Source organism: Rhinolophus sinicus, linkage group LG09, assembly GCF_036562045.2.
Source record: "Rhinolophus sinicus isolate RSC01 linkage group LG09, ASM3656204v1, whole genome shotgun sequence".
NCBI lineage: Eukaryota > Metazoa > Chordata > Mammalia > Chiroptera > Rhinolophidae > Rhinolophus > Rhinolophus sinicus.
The window spans coordinates 103708889-103730097 of NC_133758.1; the positions used below are offsets into that span (position 1 = coordinate 103708889).

At 41.4% G+C, this 21209-nt stretch overlaps 1 protein-coding gene across 1 annotated transcript in view; it reads right to left on the reverse strand.

The window, feature by feature from the left end:
* Nucleotides 1–21209, reverse strand: part of JAZF1 (JAZF zinc finger 1) — a 307297-nt gene that overhangs the window by 283984 nt on the left and 2104 nt on the right. The gene's annotated exons all lie outside the window — the stretch shown is intronic.

A 21209-nucleotide genomic window follows, 5' to 3' on the forward strand; every position in this document is an offset into this window, starting at 1 on the left:
AGCTTCTATCTTCTCTGAGCAATTTATTCAAGTTTAGTGTGTCACTATCAACCTCGCACCTATGTATACAAAATTGCATTTTGATGTGAAATAGTCTGAGATATTAGGACTATTCAAAATGAACAAAGTTAAAGGAATGCAAGAGTTCCTTTTTCAATCCCTGATGTAAGCTTAAACTCCACCTGGTTCCCTCCCTTCTAAGGTAGCTGACAGGAGTAAACATCCACCTTGGTCCTAGCAGCAACAGAGATTGCCTGATACCTACTCTCTTCTTATTCCTTCGTAACAGAACCCTGCAAAAGAATTACAGTTGTCAGCCTTCCTCAAGCTTGTTTGGGAACAGGGGCTCTGGGCCTAAGGAGAAAGAAGGCCACATTGGACACACACACACACACACACACACACCCCTAATGTTGCCCAGGCCTCTCCCAAAACCAGAACTCATAAGGGACCGAGAGGAGCTAAATTGGCTTCCCGCTTTCATTCAGACAGGGGTGACCAATGTAACATGAGCAGTAGCTGGGGGGTGAGGCTTCCCAGAACGCCCTGTTGGCCTTTTCCTGAAAGCCTGAAAATCAGAAACACTACCCAGAGTTCTTAGAGCCATGAGGCAAAGAGGAAGAGAAGGCAGAGATCTGTTGGCATAAACATCCTGGGGCACTGAAGAGGAGCGATGAGCTAAACCCAGAATTCTTTCACCTAAGCTACTGTAGTCAGGTGTCTGTTACTAGCAGCCAATGCAATTCAAACTCAAATAGGCCCCACATCAGATTCTATTTGCACAAGTGAGTGTATCCGTACACGGCACAGCTCACAGACACAGATTCTCAGAAATAATGGAGCAACAATACCTGGGGTCAAGACGATGTCTTTGTAGGGCGATTCTGGAAAAGCCTGTTTTTGCTTGAGGGTCCTCTCGCCCTGTTTATCCTGATGCTACTATACCTCCCGACCGGTCCTCCAAACATGCCATTCTATTGCTGACTGCCGCTGAGAAGTCAGTCTGAGAAGGACACGCACTGAGCTTACTGACGGCAAGCACTGCATGTCCAGAAACCTAACTCCTCATATTCACGCTCCACCAATGGCTTTAGGTCCTGGACCAGCCTTCCCTGGCCAAAAGCCAGTCAGTTGATCAGAACATCCCTGTGTGCCAGCCACTGGGAAACAACAGTGCACTTGGCTGAGTCCCTGTCCTCAAGGAGCTCACCTTCGGGTAAGGGAGACAGATAAAAAAACGGACAAACAAATACATAACTAAGGTAAACCCAGGAGAATTAAGTGCTATGAAAAGATATGACTGGGTAATATGAGACAATCAGGAGGGAGTATGAGCTGCTCAGCAAGCTGAGGAGGGGAGAGAAAGCCTCTGAGTAGGTAAGACTCGAAAATCAGGAGACAGTCATGGGAAAATCTAGAGAAGTAATGGAGTCCGGGGCTGAGGGGAAGTCTCTGTACTATCGTCACCATTTTTCGGTGAATCTAAAACTTTTCTAAAAATTAAACTGCATTAAAAAAAAAAATCTAAACAAGAGGAATCCAGGCAGAAGGAACAAGAGCAATGATCTGTTTGTGGCATGAATAGTTGTGTTGCAGGGAGAGGACAGCGAGTATGGCTCAGAGCAGGAAGGAGGTGGGTCCAAGAGGTGTGCAGGTGGGCTGGGGGGTGAGAGGTGGTGAGACTGCAAAGGCATCATACAGCATCTGGGTTTTTTCTTGTTGGAATGGGAAGGCTGGTAAGCAGAATGGCTTGATAGGATCGACATTTTTGAAAGATCCCTCTTGCTGCTGCAGAGGACTAGCTTTAGGGGGTCGAGGGGTAATGGAGACCCGTTAGGAGGCTGCAGCATCAAATGACAGTGGCCAGAGAGTCTCAGTTGTCAGACGCCTCACCTGTTGCAGTAAGAGTCAGTTACTCTTCATTAATTTAATTCTTCTTAGTGTGTGTATATATATCCTGTTAGACTGTATATTGCATAAAAGTTGGGAGTCTAGAGTCTCAGACTTTACTCCTAATGCCTAAACAATATTTTTAAGTTTTCACCCAAAGCCATGATACTCCTCATACATAAAAGCATCATTAGAAAATAAAGTTCTTTGAATTAAAAAGTTCTCTTAGATTAGATTGTGATCTTTTAAAAGCAGCTACTTCAATGTTGTTCACAATAGCAAAAAACAGAACTTAACAACAGTGTGATACTTGCCTTCAAGGTAGGTGAAAGCTGGTTCTGGGGTGGAGTTGGGGAATCTCACTCTTTTTTTATATAAAGCACAAATATACATACAGGACATAAACACATAGTGTCTCTGTGGTATTAGAATTTCACAGGTTGGGGGAACGGGAGACAAGGTCTGACATAGTTCTTGGGGAAGGACTTAATGAAAAAAGCCTTGAGAGACACAAATTTACCTAAACACTGCATCTAAAACATAGTATAGACTCAACTCCCACTGCCATTCTCTGTCCTTTCATCCTGCTTTATTTTTCTTGCCAGCACTGACCACTACCTAACGTGACGCTGTTGTTGTAGTTTCTTCCGGGTCTCCATCTAGAATATAGGCTCCAAGAGAGCAGAGGCTTTGTTTACTGCTGTGGCCCCAGCACTTTAGAACCGTACAGGCACCTGTTAGGTGAGACTGTGTGAAAACAGGTTGTTGGGTTAGATGTTCTCAAAGATTCCTTCTGTCATAAAGTTATGTGATTCTAAGAAGCCCTTAAAAGTACGATTAGCCGAAGTATCATTTTTGATTCAGCCCAGGAAGCCATTCCTTGCATACCAAAAGCATCTCAAGAGAAGGTGACCCGTGTTCACGACCCCCAGGCCCAGGCCCAGCTGTGTTTTAGGAAGGCTTCAGTATATTTATCAAAGCAGCTCCACCATCAGAAACTTCAGTGTAACAGAACCTCATGCTGCATCAGGTGACAATGAAAAGATTCCAGGATTCCTGACATAGTCAGCAAGATACAGACCTTTATGACTTGCACTCAGCTTCTAACTGTCAAGACGGAGGTAGGAAATTGGTTGGGAGTCTTTCCTGGAGAAGAAAAGTCCTTGAGCTGTCTGTACACGACAATAGGCATAGAGCTACCACAGCACTTTTAGACCTGGGAGAAGCCTCGAAATCGTCCATTCCTACAGCAGCGTGTCGCTCTGGATCTCAAAGTCCAGGTCTGAATTCTGATTACAGAATGGCAATGAGCAAGCTTTTTAACCACTCTGTGGACTCAGCTTCCTCATCTGTAAATTGGGAATAATAATAGGTGTACCCTAGAGGTAAATTAATTCATGGAAAGCATTCAGAACAATAATAATGCCTAGTATACTGTGGCATTCAACAAATATTAGCCATTATCACTACAATCAGTCTTTTGGTTTTCACTTTTTTTCAACTTGAAAAATCCTTTAATCTATAGGTTTACCAAAACTCTATCTGTAGGAGAAGAAAACTACTGGAATTCCATAGTAATCCAGAACCTCAAGAAGCACGCCTGGAGAACGAGTCATTAAGCTGGTTTTCACATATTCCACTCCCCAAGAAATTGAGACTCAATGTTGAAATGACCAGTCAAGATCACACTAGAATCCCAGTCTCAATTACTGACCCTCTTGTTATCTCCTCATTATCAAGGAAGTACAAAATGTGTGTGCCGATGGGACTTCACCGCTATCAAAGGAATGAGGGGTCATGGGTGACATGCAGAAACTGCAATGCACAAAGCAGGGCACTGGCCCTTCACAGAGAATCATGGAAGTCACATGGCCCTCAGTGCAAAGCAGAAAATCCCTTTGTGGCATCCCTAACAGAGGTTAATAGAGTCTCCGCTTGAATTATTTCCAGAGAACCCACTGCTTTTCCTGATAGCCTTTGCTGCTGACTAGCTGCAGAAACCAGAATGAGAAGCAGTATATAACTGTCCTTTATTCCTCAGGAATTTCACTGTTCCCAGGGCAATATGGTGAAGGCTTTGGAGTCAAGCATGCCTGGCTGTATAATCTTGAGAAGGTTACTGACCCTCCTTAAGGCTCAGTGTCTTGACTTATAAAATGCAGATAATAACAGAACCACCCTCACAACCTTTCTGAGAGGGTCAAATGAGATAATGCCTTCAGTTGTGTTTAATAGTCCCTAGCACATAGATGGAGCTCAATAAATTACAAATCCTATTATCATTATAACTACCCACTCTTTCCCCCCTTCAACCACTAGACTACACATTAGCTATTCAACAGAAAGGCAAAAATTCTCAAAAGCAGACTTGTTGGTCCAGAGCAGGAACTTGTCCCCCCAGATCAGGCCCTCCCTTCCTCCAAAGTAACAGAAGTGTAGTCAGGCCCTGCTACGGCTACACGTGCCACCACCTTGTAGCTGTATGTAGCCATGCAATTAAGTTCTCACCAAAGGAATAAGAGTGGAAGTGACTGGTTACTCTTGAAGGCCTGGGCCACAACACATTGTATGTGCACTCCTCCACACTCTTTCCTTTCCTGCATGATGAGTACAAAGGCTCATCCTCAGGGAAGGACCCCAGAGAATCCAGCTTTTACCATACAAAAGAGAAGTAGACTGTGGGAGAGCAGAGAACTAAGATGGAAGAAGCCTGAAGCCCTGAATGACTGCATGGAGCTGAGCAGCCTGCCTACCCACCATGGATCCTTCATGTGAAAGAGAAATAAACTTCTTGGACCTTTAATCTATATAATGTTGGGCCTGTTTGGTATAATAGCCGAGCCCTTTAGGAGTGACTAATCCTTCGGAGCAGTGACTTAGCAAAAACTTTACAATACCTTTAAACAAACTGATGGTAAGATTACAACCACAATCTGAGAGGCAACTCAAAGCATGGATATTAGAAGACTATTAGCACAAAACATTATTTAAATGCCCTTTAAATCTTGTAGACACATGGGAAAATTAGCCCCTGTCCTTTTTCCAACTCATCTGATGTAACATAAAGATAGACCTTCCTCAAATGTGCAGAAAATCTCTGATTAAAGGCAAAGCATTGAACTAACTCAAATCCTTTAAATTTCTTCAAGGCTTCAGAAATCTTTATTTCAAGCAAAATGTGTACCTGAAAAAAGAACAGCTAAATCTATTTTTAAGAGCATCTTAATCTGGTCCTTGGAGCTGAAGGCTTCATGATAGAGGATACATGTCTGGATATGATTCAGTGGATATTGGTGTAAGTCCCTATATCATAAACTTAGTGCTATTGCAGAATGGGGACACAGAGATGAAACACAGAGTCACGACTCATGCCTTTTGGAGGCTCACAACCTAGAGAGGAGAAACAGAAACAATGGAATAACAATAATGGAATGCTGTCTGTAGTACCTGTTATAAGAAGTAATAATAAAAGCATTGATCAGTTCACATTTATTAAATGTTTAACAGGTGCCAGGCACTGTGCTAGGATTTGCCTCTTACTTAACCCTCATAATAGCCCTATATGACAGATATATTCCTCATTTTGCAAACGAGAAAATTATACATTAGTAAGTTGTCCAAAGTCTCAAAGTAGCCCAACCAGAACTCTCGAACCTCAGCCACCAGAAGGTGTGATGTACAGTGGGAGATTGGGGAAAAAAGGTTCCCAACAGGTGGGTCAGCTCTTTTTCATCCTCTGTGACACTGGCTCGGACCTGGGGGGAAAGAGATCCACCTGGCAAAGCAGCCCCAAAGCTTTTCAGAAGCTCTCTCTGTGCTGGGAAAAAGCATCACGGGAAGGGTCCCCTACCTTCTCAGCCATGCCAAATTGCTCAGGGACTTAGAAGGCATACACGAAGCACTGGGAAACCCCAATCAAAGCCTTTGTGTTCTTCAGTAACCTCAGAATGGAAACCGGGTCACCCCTAACCAGAGATGCAGAGTCCCTGTTCTTTGTAGCTAAGCAGAAATCATTTACTTGCTTTTGCCTTTCTTAAGTCGTAATTTCCCTGTGTGAAATGCTTATTCTAATTGCTCACTGGGAAGTCCCAATGTATGCCTCCCAAGTTCTCTGGGAGGTTGCAGGGACAGCAACCTCATGTTTCTACAGTATTCTGATCACTTTAGGGGAATTTTATACCTCTTTACTAAATTTCAAATCCGTTTGGACTTTTTCTATTTCTGATAAATGGTATCTGTCCTAATGGGTTATGGTTCACGCACATCTCTCCCCCTTCCCCTTAGGAAGACATATGTTTCCTTGCCCTATCAACCCTGTGGTTGGCCATGTGACCTGATTTGGCCAAAGGGATGTTATGGGCAAGATATAGATAGAGGCCTTAAATGAGTTTCCACTTGTGTTCTGGTGGTCCACCGGGAGAAAAACATGCCCCTAGTAGCTACTTCAGGACCTTCAGCCTGGTCCTCAGAATGAACACACGTCAGATGACTTGTGCCCAACCCACAGGAGATCAGCTGACCAGCAGCCTGAAACAGAGCCACCTAGCTGAACCCAGCTTCCATCAGCCAAAGAGTCACCCTATACACCAGAGAGCATGAGAGGAAGTGCTTATTGTGGAAAGCCACTGAGTTTTGGATTAGTTTGTTATGCTGCATTACTGTGACAGCAGTTGACTAATGCATCATTTTATATTAATTGGAAAGGCTAAATGACAGGTACAAATACATGTATTTTTCTGAGTACCTCACACTCTTTGATTTTTTCCTTGAGTTTCATTAACTGCACTTTCATTCACCCCAAGCATATGTACCATTTCTCAATTACTTGAACAAAACTACTGGCAGATTAGAATACGGAGAACGGGTTCATATGCCCTCAATACAAACAAAAGTTCACCTTGACAGAGAAATGTTTATACTAACCTCTCCCCTTAAGATGCAGATGTAGAAGACAAACCAGTATCTATTTTTCATGGACGAGCTACACAAAATACTACCTTTCCAAGTAAAAAAAGGTGCTGATGGTGAAAAAATATGTTCAGGCTCATGGTCTATATAATCTCCCTCAGCAAATTTTCTGTCCTTCTGTCAATATGTTTAAGTTACCACTTTAAGACCATTCTCTCTTCTCCTGCTTCCTTTCCTCCTCTTCTCCCAACACTCATATCCACTAAAATCTATGCAAGATTTCACAAAGCTCCTGAAGAAAAATTTCTAAGAAATCTATAGATCTCCAGAGTTTGAAAACTGCACCAAACATTTTTCATGCACCATGATGACTGATCATCCTTATTTTCACTCCCACTCCAAAATAAAACAGCAAACACTAAATGAAGTATGTCCGTTAAATGAATTACGTTAATCAAAAATTTGTGTTTCACGATAGATTTCAAAATATAAACAGGGCTTTCATGATCTCCTCAAGGCTTTGAGGGTGGTAATGGTGTCCTTGAGCTATCTAAATGTTACAAAAAGCATAGTGGAAACTATAGCCATTATAAAGCAGCACAACATTCCACGTCCTTTGGGGCTGGTATTATTGCTACTCCTTTAGCTGACACTGGCTGACACACAGGTCAGTGCAGACCCATGACCACTGCTGCTATGGAATCCCCGGCTACTCTCCTCCTCACTCCCTCTGTCCCACCATAGCAGCCTCCTTGCTGCTTCTTAAGCACACCAGACACTCCTGCTCAGAACCTTTGTCTTTGCTGGTCCCTCTGCCTGGAACAGATACGCGAATGGCTCACTCATTCCCCTACTTCATTTGGGTCCCTTTCGAGACGCCTCCTTCTCAAAGAGGCCATCCCAGACTCCGTAACCTCAAATGGGCCTCTCAACCTCTGTCTCCTGACTCACTCCATTTTTCTTCACAGCGTTATGACAATTTCAAATGATCGTATGTATTTGTGTTTTGTCTGCTTCTCCCATGAGCACGGACTTGAAGTGTGTGATTCACTGCTGTATCCCCCGGCTCCTAGATAGGGCCTGCATAGTGGGCACTCAAAAATATTTACTAAATATAAAAATAGGGAGTTTTAGATGTTGCTGCATGGAAAAAAAACAAAAAACAGAAAAACAAAGCGTTTAATTACTTATTAAATCAGATTGTTTGTTAGACAAAAATCTTTCAAGATACAGAATCCATGGGGAGGGAGAAGGGGAAAAAAAAACAAAAAAAAACCAAAGGGGCCTTCAGTAATGAAAGAGTAGAAAACCATTTCTTTATTCAACTGTTGAGAAGTCACATGAGCCTGGATCCGCTTATGTATTGGATCCCGGCATAATCTTTAAAGGGGAAAACTCTTCTACAGGAATGAAAATGATTTCAATCATTGTCAAATACCATTTAGGAATAAAGTACTTTAAATACTCCTACAATCAGTAAACAACTCAACTATTGCCACTCAAACTTCTAAAAAAAAAGGCCTAGAACAAGGCCTAGCCCGGGACTTTCCTGAGAAGCTTCTAGCATTTGAGTATGTGACATTTCAAGGACTACGATTAAAGAGATACACAGCCGGGGCCAGCCCAGTGGCTCAGGCGGTTAGAGCTCCATGCTCCTAACTCCGAAGGCTGCCAGTTCGATTCCCACATGGGCCAGTGGACTCTCAACCACAAGGTTGCCAGCTCAATTCCTCGAGTCCCACAAGGGATGGTGGGCTCTGCCCCCTGCAACTAAGATTGAACACAGCACCTTGAGCTGAGCTGCCGCTGAGCTCCCAGATGGCTCAGTTGGTTGGAGTGCATCCTCTCAACCACAAGGTTGCCAGTTCGATTCCTCGACTCCCGCAAGGGATGGTGGGGATGGTGGGCAGCGCCCCCAGCAACTAAAATTGAACATGGCACGTTGAGCTGAGCTGCCTCCCAGATGGCTCAGTTGGTTGGAGCGCATCCTCTCAACCACAAGGTTGCCGGTTCGACTCCCGCAAGGGATGGTGGGCTGTGCCCCCTGCAACTAGCAACGGCAACTGGACCTGGAGCTGAGCTGCGCCCTCCACAACTAAGACTGAAAGGACAACAACTTGACTTGGAAAAAAAAAAAAAGTCCTGGAAGTACACACTGTTCCCCAATAAAAGTCCTCTTCCCCTTCCCCAATAAAATCTTTAAAAAAATAAAAAAAAAAAGAGATACACAGTCACTTAACAAGGAGAAAATGGACTTTTATGAGAATCCTACAGTCATGTTCCTGGATTTTTTTCACAAAAGCCCCACAAATACATTTGAATGATTCACAATAAACCATTACAAACAATACATACAAAATCATCTGTTTTTCCATTGCTTAGTTGATACAACATGAAAAAATTCTGTTTTCTGTTTATATAGTTTAATAAACCTCTCTAGACTCTTAAAATACGTTTTCTCCCAAATAGAAAATTATATTATCAAATATGGAAGTCATTTTTCTAATCACATGATCTAACGTCTCAAAAACTTAAATCTGGATAAACAATGCTAAATTAAGGCTGGTATATTTTGAAACAGCAAGAATTTGTGTGTGGAATGTTTTAACAGCTCATGGATTCCTACGACCACTCAGTATGACTTATACAAACACAAACCAAAACTCTACCAGGGAAATCGAATTTCACCAAACAGCTCAAAGCAAAAATGCTTAACAAAAAACAGAAGTGCATAAGGTTATTTTGATTCTTCTTCTCCCATCATATTATGGAAACACAAAGAGGACAAAAGAATCTGAGGGGGGTGGCAGAGGCAGCAGCATCATGGGTGCAAGAAGATGGTCCCATCACATCTATGGCGTGCTTCTAGTTGCCATGTCCTTTACGGGCATGTCCTTTGCGATAAATGACGTGGCCAAGGTCACAGAGCCACCAGGTCTCGAGGCAGCGGCCCTCCCCACTCCACGGCAAATTCTGGGGAATTCTGAAGAAAAGAAATCTCTCCAGCAGTTTCCTCCAGAAGGCAAAGAAGGGAACTAACTGTCTGGAGATTTCTTTTCTTCAGAATTCATCAGAATTCCAACCGCTAACACACCGAATATATATGCTATCTCACTGAACCTTGAGATACATACTATTACCCCCATTTTAGAGATGAAGAAAATGAGGCAAAGAGAGGTCCTATACCTTGACAGAAGGAGCAAAGCCGAGATCCCAAGTGGGGCAAGTTGGCTCCAGGAACCACAAGCTGAACCACTGCTCTACTGCTCTTCTCTCAACTTCTCTTGGCCAAACACTCTCGCTCACTCATGACTTGCAATCACCTTGCTTCTTCACCTCCAGAATTAGCTAATTAGACTGATCATCTAAGTTTCCCTCTAGTTTTTCAGTGATACAGGCTCAAACATCTGCAAAAGTTTTTTGGTTTTTGTGGGGGTTTTTGCCACGATGCAAACAGTCAGGACAGTTTCTGAATGGTCCTGCTTTATCTCCAGGGAAGAAAATGCAACTGATGATGATCTTAATACACTTTTAGGATGAAGGTTCCTTTTTCAGAATTTGGTATAAAAGAAAAATTTTAAATCGCAAAGTTTTCTTACTAAAAATCAGGGGGTGGCCGGTTAGCTCAGCTGGTTAGAGCGCGGTGCTGATAACACCAAGGTTGCCGGTTTGATCCCCGTATGGGCCACTGTGAGCTGCGCCCTCCAAAAACAAACAAACAAACAACAACAACAAAAACCAGTTAGTTAACCATTTCATAAAAAGAAATGGAAATTTAAAAAACAAAACTATAAGCTACCATTCTTTCCATTACACCTCTGTAGTTTATGTAGCTTCCTTGTTGGAAACAATGGTCTTCAAAGTTTACATCTCAGCATTCATATGTAGTCCATTAAAACACACGGCCTATCATTCATATCTGTTATTAAATATAGGGATTAGCTGGAGTTGTTTTCTTGGACAATATTTTAAAACCATCTGTATTAGTTGCAAATATTGAAAGATAGATTTCACATAAAAATCTTAATTTCTAGCTTTTCTCTCAAATAGTAACACTAATAAAGGATCTGTGACAAGGGGCCTGTATTCCAACACGGCAACACTGGGCTGGAGATAAACAGCACCTGCCTTTCTAAGCGAAGCAAGGGCTCTCCAGTTTCCCAGAGTCCGCACCTCACCCAATTACATTGAACGTGGTCACTTTACTCAGACACTGTGTCCTGAGGGCGTTTGAGTTTGAAATCCTTAGGCCACAGGCTCTCCAGTTTGAGCATTTCTGCTCTGCTATGTTCCTGAGATATTATCACATCTCCAAACTTGCTCTGTATTAAAATAAACACTGCCTCCTGTAAAACTAAAAACTATATCCAGAGTAGGGAAAAGAAAAAAGGGTCATATCCCTTTAAAAGTTTGATTCCTTTTTAAAACTCCATAAAGCCTTACAATGCCAATTATTTCATTAGTGTAAACCAATGGGTTCCCAATCTGGACAACACATTAGAATCAACTTTGAAATGTTAAAAACACAGACTGGCTATCCCTGGTCAGTCACATCATGAGCTCTGAGGGTGGGGCCCAGGCATCTTTATTTTCCCAAGTTCACCCAAGTGACTCTGATGGCAACCCAAGTTGAAAATTACTGATGTAAACTCTACTGACATACGAGTATAGGGTGTGACTTATAAATCAATAAGACTGATTTCCGTAAGCCACAGATAAGAATAATTCTCATTACTTTACAATATACATTCCATAAACACTTAAGACGCTATCATCTTCCCAGGTTTTGACGAAATATTATTACTTTATTCCAACACCTGAAGTGAAATGCACATATAACATCTCTGAACCAAATTTTTTGTCGATGGTTGCGTATTTTAACAGCAGATATTTTGGTGTGGGCCCCTGGAAGTGCAGACAGACGTAAAGCCAAAAGGGAGTTTCCATCTTGGGCAGAACACTGAGACACATGAGTTTAAATCACACATTGTCAACCATTGGGTTGAGTTGGTGCCAAACTCCAGACGTCTAATGTCAGAAATACCCTAGCAAAATATTGACTTGATAAAGATCTAAAATCTGAACTACCTATAGTTTACTTGGGCCTGTGAAACACCTGTGACACTTGCTAGGTCCTGAAGGGGAATTTTAGTCCACAGTCCACCAGCCTGTCTCCTCTCCTAAGGAAAGGAGAGAGGCCTAGAAAAGTTCATCTGGAATTTTTGAGGTGAATGCTTGCTGGACTATGTACTTAGCTTGAGTTTCTAAAGTTTCTAAAAACCCCATTTCCTTTATTTAATGTTGATACCTGAGGAAACATGGGCATACTTTATGCTTCTTACCATGGGGTTCAGCTTACTTAACAGTAAGCTGTACAAATACATCTCTACAGATTCCCCTGTTCTGGCCATTACTCACATAATTACACCATGTATTGAGAATGAGATAGCTAAATTAGTTCAAGAGACTTGCACTAAATGAATTAGGTAAGCAAAAGGGTGCTTCGATTTTTAAGCCCAAATGTGCTCCGGCCACAGCTCGTGAAGGTCTGGTGATGGAGTAATATGGTCTCAAGTGTGCTCTCTCTGGGAGCGACACCAGGGGAGTGTCTGGCAGGGAGCGCTCTAGACACGTGCCCAAAACAACCAGCATCTTAGCTCTTGATTCACAATGTTTATTGTTGTTATTATGATGCTCGTGGACCCCCTCCCAGCCTATTTATACATTTTCTTCACAAGTCTGGAAACATTTCTATTTCTACCAGTAGGCAAGCATCAAAGTATCTCTCCCATCATCCAAATTGCTCCCTTTGAAAATCCAGCCTTTCTGTACATAAAAAAAAAAAAAAAACCACTTAGGTACACAAGAGCCTTCTATTAAAATGCAAACATATTATAGAGGGTCACAACTTAGGTTCTAAAGAGCAGGTGCTAAGGTATAGGTGACACCTGAGAGCAAAGCCTACCCCTTGCTCCTGAGCATTTCATTGGCTATGTACTTCGGGCCAGGTTATTTGTCTCTGTCTTGGTCCATGTCCTGTGTCAAATGGGACTAATACTGTGCTCTGAAGCAACGCACATAAAGCAACTGGCTAGTGCCTCACTAGTAGGTACTTAAACAGTAGCTATTGTGACTATTTTATACAAAAAGGAGATTGTCAAAACTGTCCAAGTTTGAAAAGCTAAAAGGTAGTGCAAGCAAGATTCAAAATCCAGTCTGTAGCTTCAGAATCCAAGCTGCTCCCCACCCCCAAACCCCTGCCTGCTTTATACTAAAAACCCCTGGCAAAGAGGTGGTAGGAAGCAAGATAAACTTTTCTCCTAGCACTGTTTAAGCCCTAGAATGTTCTAGGCAACCAAATATCGTAGGTAAGACAAGAAATGACTTGACTAAGCTTCATAATGTTCTCCACCTGGGCAAGGACTAACCAAATTCAATTTCCAAGTATAGGAGTAGCCGGATGTCTCAGTTGGTTAGAGGGCGAGCTCTCAACAACAAGGCCGGCAGTTCAATTCCCACATGGGATGGTGGGCTGTGCCCCTGCAACTAAAGATTGAGAACAGCGACTAGACTTGGAGCTGAGCTGCGCCCTCCACAACTATATCGAAGGACAATGACCTGGAGCTGATGGGCCCTGGAAAACCACACCCAGTAAAAAAAAATTAAAAAAAAAAAATTTCTAAGTATAAAAATAAATTCCCAAGACATGGATTTCCTTTTCAAATCTTAAAAAAAAGTCTTCTTCAAATTCCCTTAATATAAACCACCCTAGACTAACTGCATAACTGGTATCTGTGTGTATGCCATGAACCTACACACATACACATCAATATATCATTCCTCATATATGTATACCTCCAGAAGATATGCATATATGCAAAGGTATGTTTTTCACTACCCAAAGTTATCAACTTGTTCTTTTCACAGCCCCAAAGCACTTCTCGATTTTTATTTTCAGGTCATTTCTGAAAACACTTCTTGAGGAAGAGGCTAGGAAGATCATAAGGCCCCATCCTCCAGAAAGGGGCTGCGTTTCTGGGGGAGGCAAAGTTTAGGTTGTTACCCTGAAGCCTGATGCTCGCAACTCTGGCAGAGAGGTGGGTATGCGCCACAGGTCAGAAGGGAGGACCAACTGGAACGATGCTATCTTCTGAGGGAGAAGAGGCTTTCCGCCCTGAAGGCAAATATTTCTGTTTTACAATCTTACCAAAAGAAACATTCTACTTCATATTTCACTAGATAAGGTATTTAACTAATATGGTGGCATATTTACCTCCAAACTGGATGTACTCCTAGGATGGGGTAATATTTACTTCATAGGTTGGCAGTGAGGGTAAATTAAATAGGGTATGAAAGTTGTTCTGAACAGCCTCTGGCACCTAGTAATGACTCCCTTATCGGTACCAAGAAATGGACCCAAGTATTGTGAACCCTGCAGCTTTAGACCTTCTTTATGGGAAAAATAAATGCAACATTACAAATACAACATGCTTATAAAAGTGATTTATTTAGATTAAGAAATCATACCAAATACAAAAACTTAAAAGTTGACATTACCAAAAAATATCACAAAATCAAATCCGGAAAAAGAACCAAGTACATGAATTAATTAACCACCTCACACACTACAGATAAATCAGTCCTGTCTCAAGGACTGAGATTTTACTCTGGGATTTTACTATAAACACTTCTGTTGGGCTGCACACTCTATGATTACTTCTCATACGACAATGACTTATATTAATATTTTCTGTAACGTGCAAAGATAAACCAGTCCTTTCTCAAGTGTGGATGATTGAAATTTATATTTAATTATTGATAATTCAGAAAAGCTATTTTCTGACTCACAGTTCTGTATTGGTAATGCCATATAAATTTTTAGGATCGTTGTCAGATTTGTAAATACCTCTATTAATTTTCTTTCATACACGAGCCATAAGAATTCAGGGCATTACAAGCTTTCTTGTGCATTGACTAACTTCAAATATTCTGTGTTGAAGACATTCATTAACCAGTTTTCTGTCAGATTGTGTGTGTGTGTGTGTGTGTGTGTGTGTGTATAAAATGAGCAAGAAACTTAAACACAGAACTCTCATTAAAAAATGGCACATTTATAAATGTGTATTTGCATTGAGTATATTCTGAACAGAAGGAACTTCCATATTAAATACACTTAGATAGAACTCAACCCTCTATTTACAATATTATGCATCTAGCAAGTAGAAGAATTTTCCAGACTAGCTTCTGGCTCCATACATTTCAAACCAATTCCTATTGGCAGATGCCATAGTACACATTCATGCTGCTATACTACCTCTGACCCTGCCCTTTGTCCAAGGACCCCACGTGAGCTGGCATAGTGGATGGTGTTCCTGGGAAGTGATGCCCACATTAGGATGGGCTAGGAATAACTTAACTAGACACAGAGATAACTGCAAACCGTATAAACATATCCCACTAAACCCAAACTACAGGTGTCCTCAATCCACTTTCCCTTAGCTATATCTCAAAAATACTCTCAACTCCAATGTCACTGAACCCGAGAAGAAATGGCACAGAGGGGAAGTCAGAGTGGAAAAGGAAAATATTAACTGACTGCTATTAATCTTACTTTTTCAATTTTACAAGTTATGATCTCATGAACGCACTGCTGTGGATACCGGTAGGGGTCGTCCAGTACCTCGGAAAGGGCTGGGTGGACCCTAGCAATGTAACAAAAAAAAAAGGTAAAACATGTATTAAACAAGTGACGGGCCCTGGGGCTTTACCAGCTTCACAATAAACCTGCCTCTGTCGTGCTTATGATTATTCATCATTTATCTCAGTCTGTACATGTCTGGTCTCTGCAAATAAATTTCAATTCCTTGGAGACAGGAAGTACTGTCCTAAGTACTAGCATATAGGAAATACTCAAAACGTGTGTGGTAGTCCTACTATCCTTAGTGATCTTGACACACACAGAAAGAGAGAATGTATATATAACGTAAATGTATGTTTGTATTATATACACACAATATACATACATGCATGTACATATGTACACACATACATGTGTGGTGTATATATACACATGCATGTATATACATATTAATATATTATATATTACATATGTATATGTATTATAGTTTTACTTACATATATTTATGTATATAAATGTATATAAGCATATATACATTTATCTATACATTACGTGCATGTGTGTATATATACATATGTATCAATTCTATAATATAGAGTCTTTCCATGTTGAAAGCATGGTATCCAGATCTTGTCCCTTCAAGGAGGTCAATCTCAGGAGAAAGTCACTGTTATAACCCGGCAGACAGTAAACAGGGCTTCCTTTAGGAGGCCAGTGGGTGAGCCAGGCAAAGGCCACTCCGACCATCAGGAGACCACCAAAGCTTTCTGTGCCGGACAGAGAGTCTGTAGTCAGTGATCCAGGAAGAGTCACCGACTCCTACCAAAGTGGACCAAGAGTTATCAAGAAGACTTCATCCTTAAAGAGAATATCCATTAATCTGGCCCCTGCTTGTGCTGGCTTATAAAAAAAAAATAGGTGAGAACTAATGCAGCATTTCAATGCTTACTGCAAGTGGAAAATACAACTTCTTTAAACTGATTTGGCATATTAAATGAAAGTCATTTTTTAAAACCAATATATAAATGTCTGACACTTGCAGTATCTGCTTTTTCAGAGTCTAAATAAACAACATTTGCTAGTCAACATTTTAGCCAGGTCAATATGGAACAAATCTACTACCTCGTCATGAAACAAAATGCATTAGCTGCAATCCAGCAAGAATTTCCTCAGTGGTGCCCATGATATGCCCGCACTGTCAAGTGCTGAGGTCAGGGGTAAGGATGGGACAGGGAGAGAAATATCAAGGTATGTGGGGTATGGTTCTGTCCTAAAAGCAAAAGCTGGGGAAAAGGGAGGCGTTGTAAGAGGCTCGACAGCATCGTGTCCTCTGTCTCAGACCTCAGTCTAACAGCCAAGGCCTTGGGCTTCCAAACAGTCCTAGGGAAGCCTCTCTCATCCAGTGTCACCAGCCTACTCCAACCTTGACGGTTCTTCACTGTCATCAACAGGAAGAACCGGGTTTTCTGAAAACAGCTGTCCGTTTGCATTTCTAGAATTGTCAAGATGGGAAATATCTCCAACATATATGCCCTCTAAAGGAAACATTTTCCAAAGGATATGGAAGGCTTCTGTCAATCCAGTCAGTTGCAGGCAGGGATTTTCTGTCTGTATGTTTCAGTCACATATCAGAAAACACGCACACTAAGAGAAAATAATCAGAAGCTTGTGAAACTTCTGAGACAGGATGTTCACCTGCAATGTTTCATAAAGGGTGAGTTGACTGTTTACAGGTGAGAAGTGGGCAAAAGGAAAAACTACTGATGGTGGTGTTTTGGAAAATGTCATGAAGTTTTAGATTTAGGGTAACCCCCCACCCCCAGTGTGTGAGGTGTGCATAAGTGTGCATCCACCCATGCACACACTTAAAATTCCCCCTGGCTCTGTACCTGGACCTTCTTGTGAACCCTGGGAGGGAGTAACGGGGCATCCTGCCGCCAAGCCACAGGGTGCAGGGAGAGAGCAGGCCAGGCAGTGACAAGTCTTTCATTCATTCATTTATTCATTCAGTCATTCCTTCTCCCCACAGGAAATGCCCTCGTGGGATTGTGCCCACAGGCGCAAGGCACAGTGCCTCTTTTTAGTCCTGGGTTTTTTAAAATAAACACAGGCCACAAGGAAAGGCCATGTTGGAAGCCACTGGCCTGGATACCACTTTCCAATCCACAGCGGCAAAGGCCTTTGCCAGTGTCTAAAGTACCTCTGGCCACACAGAAGAGAAATGGTCAGAGGCTGCAAGCCCAGCGCTGGACTGTTGAAGGGTCTCCTGTTTCCTATTCTCAATCTTTCCAGGGAAGGCCCTGAAAATTTCAGTTTGAAAATGCCCCAAACAGCATCACAAGAAGGTGGACACAGCCCACATTCTGTTAACCTCTAATGTAGGCTTTGATAGAAGAATTCCAAACATACTTATTTATAAATACACAAAATGGCAAGAAATTGGATGATGTTGATAATTTAAAATTGTAGGTGGGTACTTTACACTTATTAGCTCCCTTAATTCTCATGGGGCACTCTCTGGGGTAGGGCCTGTTATTGTCCTCATTATACAGAGGAGGAAACTGAGGCACAGTGTGGTTAAACCATTTGTCCAGTCAAACAGCTGACAAGCGGCAGAGGTGTATATTCTAACCCAAGCAGGCTGGGTTCGCTATGCTGCCTCTCAGATGATCCTTATCTGAAGAGTTCAGAGTTACTTTCTGAAGGAGGAAACAGTTCATTGTGTCTGGAGGGGGAGTAGGGATGGTACCACTAGCTCATCTATTCGGCAATTTAGCAGAGGCCCAACTCTGGGTACCTGCCTGAAATTCAAATTCCAGCTCACACTTACAAGCCATGGAAACTTAGGCAAGTTATGTAAGCTTTCTGTGCCTCAGTTTACTCACCTATAAAGCGGGGATGATACAGACCTAGTTAGTACACATCACACACCCATGTATTTAGTATGCTATAGTGCTTCTTTAAGAAGATAACGCAAATGTTCACCCAATTATCACTGGAGTCAAATTCTAGATTATTGATAGTAACTGCCTTATTTTGCTTTCCAGAGACTTTTATCTTCATTACTCAGAGGGTTTACAAATCTACCCTACGAAGCAGCACAGATTTAGTACCTGGGTTTTGGAGATGAAGAAACCGACAAGTAGAGACTCCCAAGAAACCTGCTGACATTTGGTCATGAGGGTCGAGAAGCACCAAGTCATAGCTACACCAGGCCACTATTAGTCACTAACACTCCATCTCCTAAGAGGCCCATGCAGGAAAGCCCTGAGTCAACAACAGCAAAGCTGAGGCTCCTAACATCTGGGAGGAGTTCTAAGGACCAGCTAGTTTAGCGCCGTCACGAGAATAATAGAATTGGGTTAGAGTCTGCTCTGTGGTTTAAGAGCTGCAGCTTGCCTTGGGGCCTTTGCACTCACTGCCTGTTCCCTCTGCCTGGTCCTTGACACGCCCGGCTTGTTCTCATGGCTAACTCCCTCACTTCTGCCCAGGTTTTGGTTCACCTACCAGCTTCTCAGTGAGGCCTATCCTGGGCAACCAATTAAACATTTCAACACTCCCTCCCAATCCACCTTAGGCTGCTCACATCTTTCTCTTTTCCATATTGCCTTCCAACATACTCTATGATTTACTTCTGGTGCTGATTGTTTGTTGTCTATCTGCCACCACTAGCACATAAACTCCCCCAAAGATTGGGATCTCTGTTCACCGAAAAATACCAAGTGCCTAGAACTGTGCCTGGTACAAAACAGGCACTTATTACCTAAGTAAATTCAAAATGCAGAGGCACTTTTACAAATGTACCAAATCATCAAATCTGGTAAGAATGAATGATTAAACAGTTGTCTCTGAGACCAAAAGCCAAAAGATTTTACAACACTGGGACACACGGATGGAGGAGCAGCCATCATGAGTCTGTGACATGACCTTCAGTGCTAAATTTAGTGCCCTTGGTGTTTCTATGATTCCTAGCTACCCGTTTAATTTCACCTATTTAGGATATTCATGTCCGGATGGTTTCTACAAACTCAAGTTATCTATTCACAGGTTAAAAGCAAACAGATCCTGATCAGCTTTTCCCTTTTCCGGGAAAGAGCCAGGCTATGAATGAATTGATAAGGAGGCTGGATGCAGGAACACTTCACAGTTGCAGCGTTGTAGGAATTCTAGACAATTTAAGTTGTGCGGAGGGTTTTCGCTGGGATACGCTGGACTATAAACGGAGACAGGTGCTCCAGTACTAGACCAGTGATGACAAACAAGGAAGAAAACAGGAACACAGGTGCAGCACTCTTCCAAGAGGAAGGAAGACAGCTGAAACAAAGGATGGTGAAAATCACACTTCCCTTGGCTCTACAGCCCCAAATCCTTGTTCCTTGTGGGTACAGGAAAATGGTGAAAAACAAGAGCTAAACACACACGTACAACAGAGACAGCTACATGTAACACAATTAATCTGAACTAAATGATAGTTATAATGGGCCTATGGGCCTTGTATACTGAAGGCCTTGAAAACTCTATCAAGCAAGAAACATGCCATATTTCCATAAATCTTCATTTCATTGTTGCTTAAAGATTTTGACTAGTGTGAAATGGTAATAACTAGGAAAGATCCCCAAGATGGCAATGTTACCTAAGCATATCTTTTTTTTTTTTTATTAAATTTATTGAGGTACTCTTATGACTGCTAAATAACAAGCTCCTTGAAAAAAAATTAAAGATAACATTAATATATACCTCTTAGTAGTCTTTTCCTGCATCTTTCCATTTGTGGCCACTTAATAACTTTGGACATGAAATCAGTGTCAGTCATTAAAAATAATCATCTACTTGTCTCCAAAAATTTATAGAATGAACCACAAACAATAGAAACCACTTAACAGTAGAACTTTCACTAAATGCTTTGTCTGATATATTTTTACTCCTGTCTCTTCATCAAGAGTGTATTTATATGACACTGCCTACTAATCAGGTTTTTAAATTCTATTTGAATTAGGTTATTTTTATTCCTTATGTCTTTCTGCATGTGGAGCTGATCTTTGAAAGTAAGGGGCCTCTCCTCAGCCAAGGTATACAATAGTTTAAGATGGTCTCTTCACCCTGGGATTTCAAGTCTTTGTTCATTTTAACATTTACTTTCCATCAAGTTTGCCAGTACATTAAGTATAGTCATTCTTAGCCTTGCTACACAGTTTGCCTAAGTCATAACTATTATTATAAACTTAATTTTTCATATTTTCACTAAGAGAAAAACACTAGCCCTTTGGGGGTGACTTAAAAGTTGCGTTTTAGAAAATTGATGGAACACTTCACGCTCTTTAAAAACGGTTGCACAACACTAAATACAATTTCTGCAAACTTAAAAAGCTCTTCAATAGTTTTAAATCGTCTAATTGATTACAAACTAAATCCTCAAGGATAACCGTAACACATTTTAACAATATAATTTTCTTTTATATATAAAATATAATAAATATATTTTCTTCTAACTAGCTAATTAAGTAGGCTGGCCGTGTGGGAAAATTATTACTCACCTTACATTAATTATAGTTTACCCTGAGATAACTGTTAGCCAGAGTGAATGGGATATGCAGTGACAGCCTTCCCTAGGTCAGAAAATATTATTCATATGTTTATATAATATATATTTATTTTATTATTTATATGTATTACTTTCTATTTACTATTCAAAGTAAGGAATGGACTTTGAACAATATTTCTACCGGAACTTCGCAATACTGGGGTTTTCGTATTCAACTACCCATCATGAAAA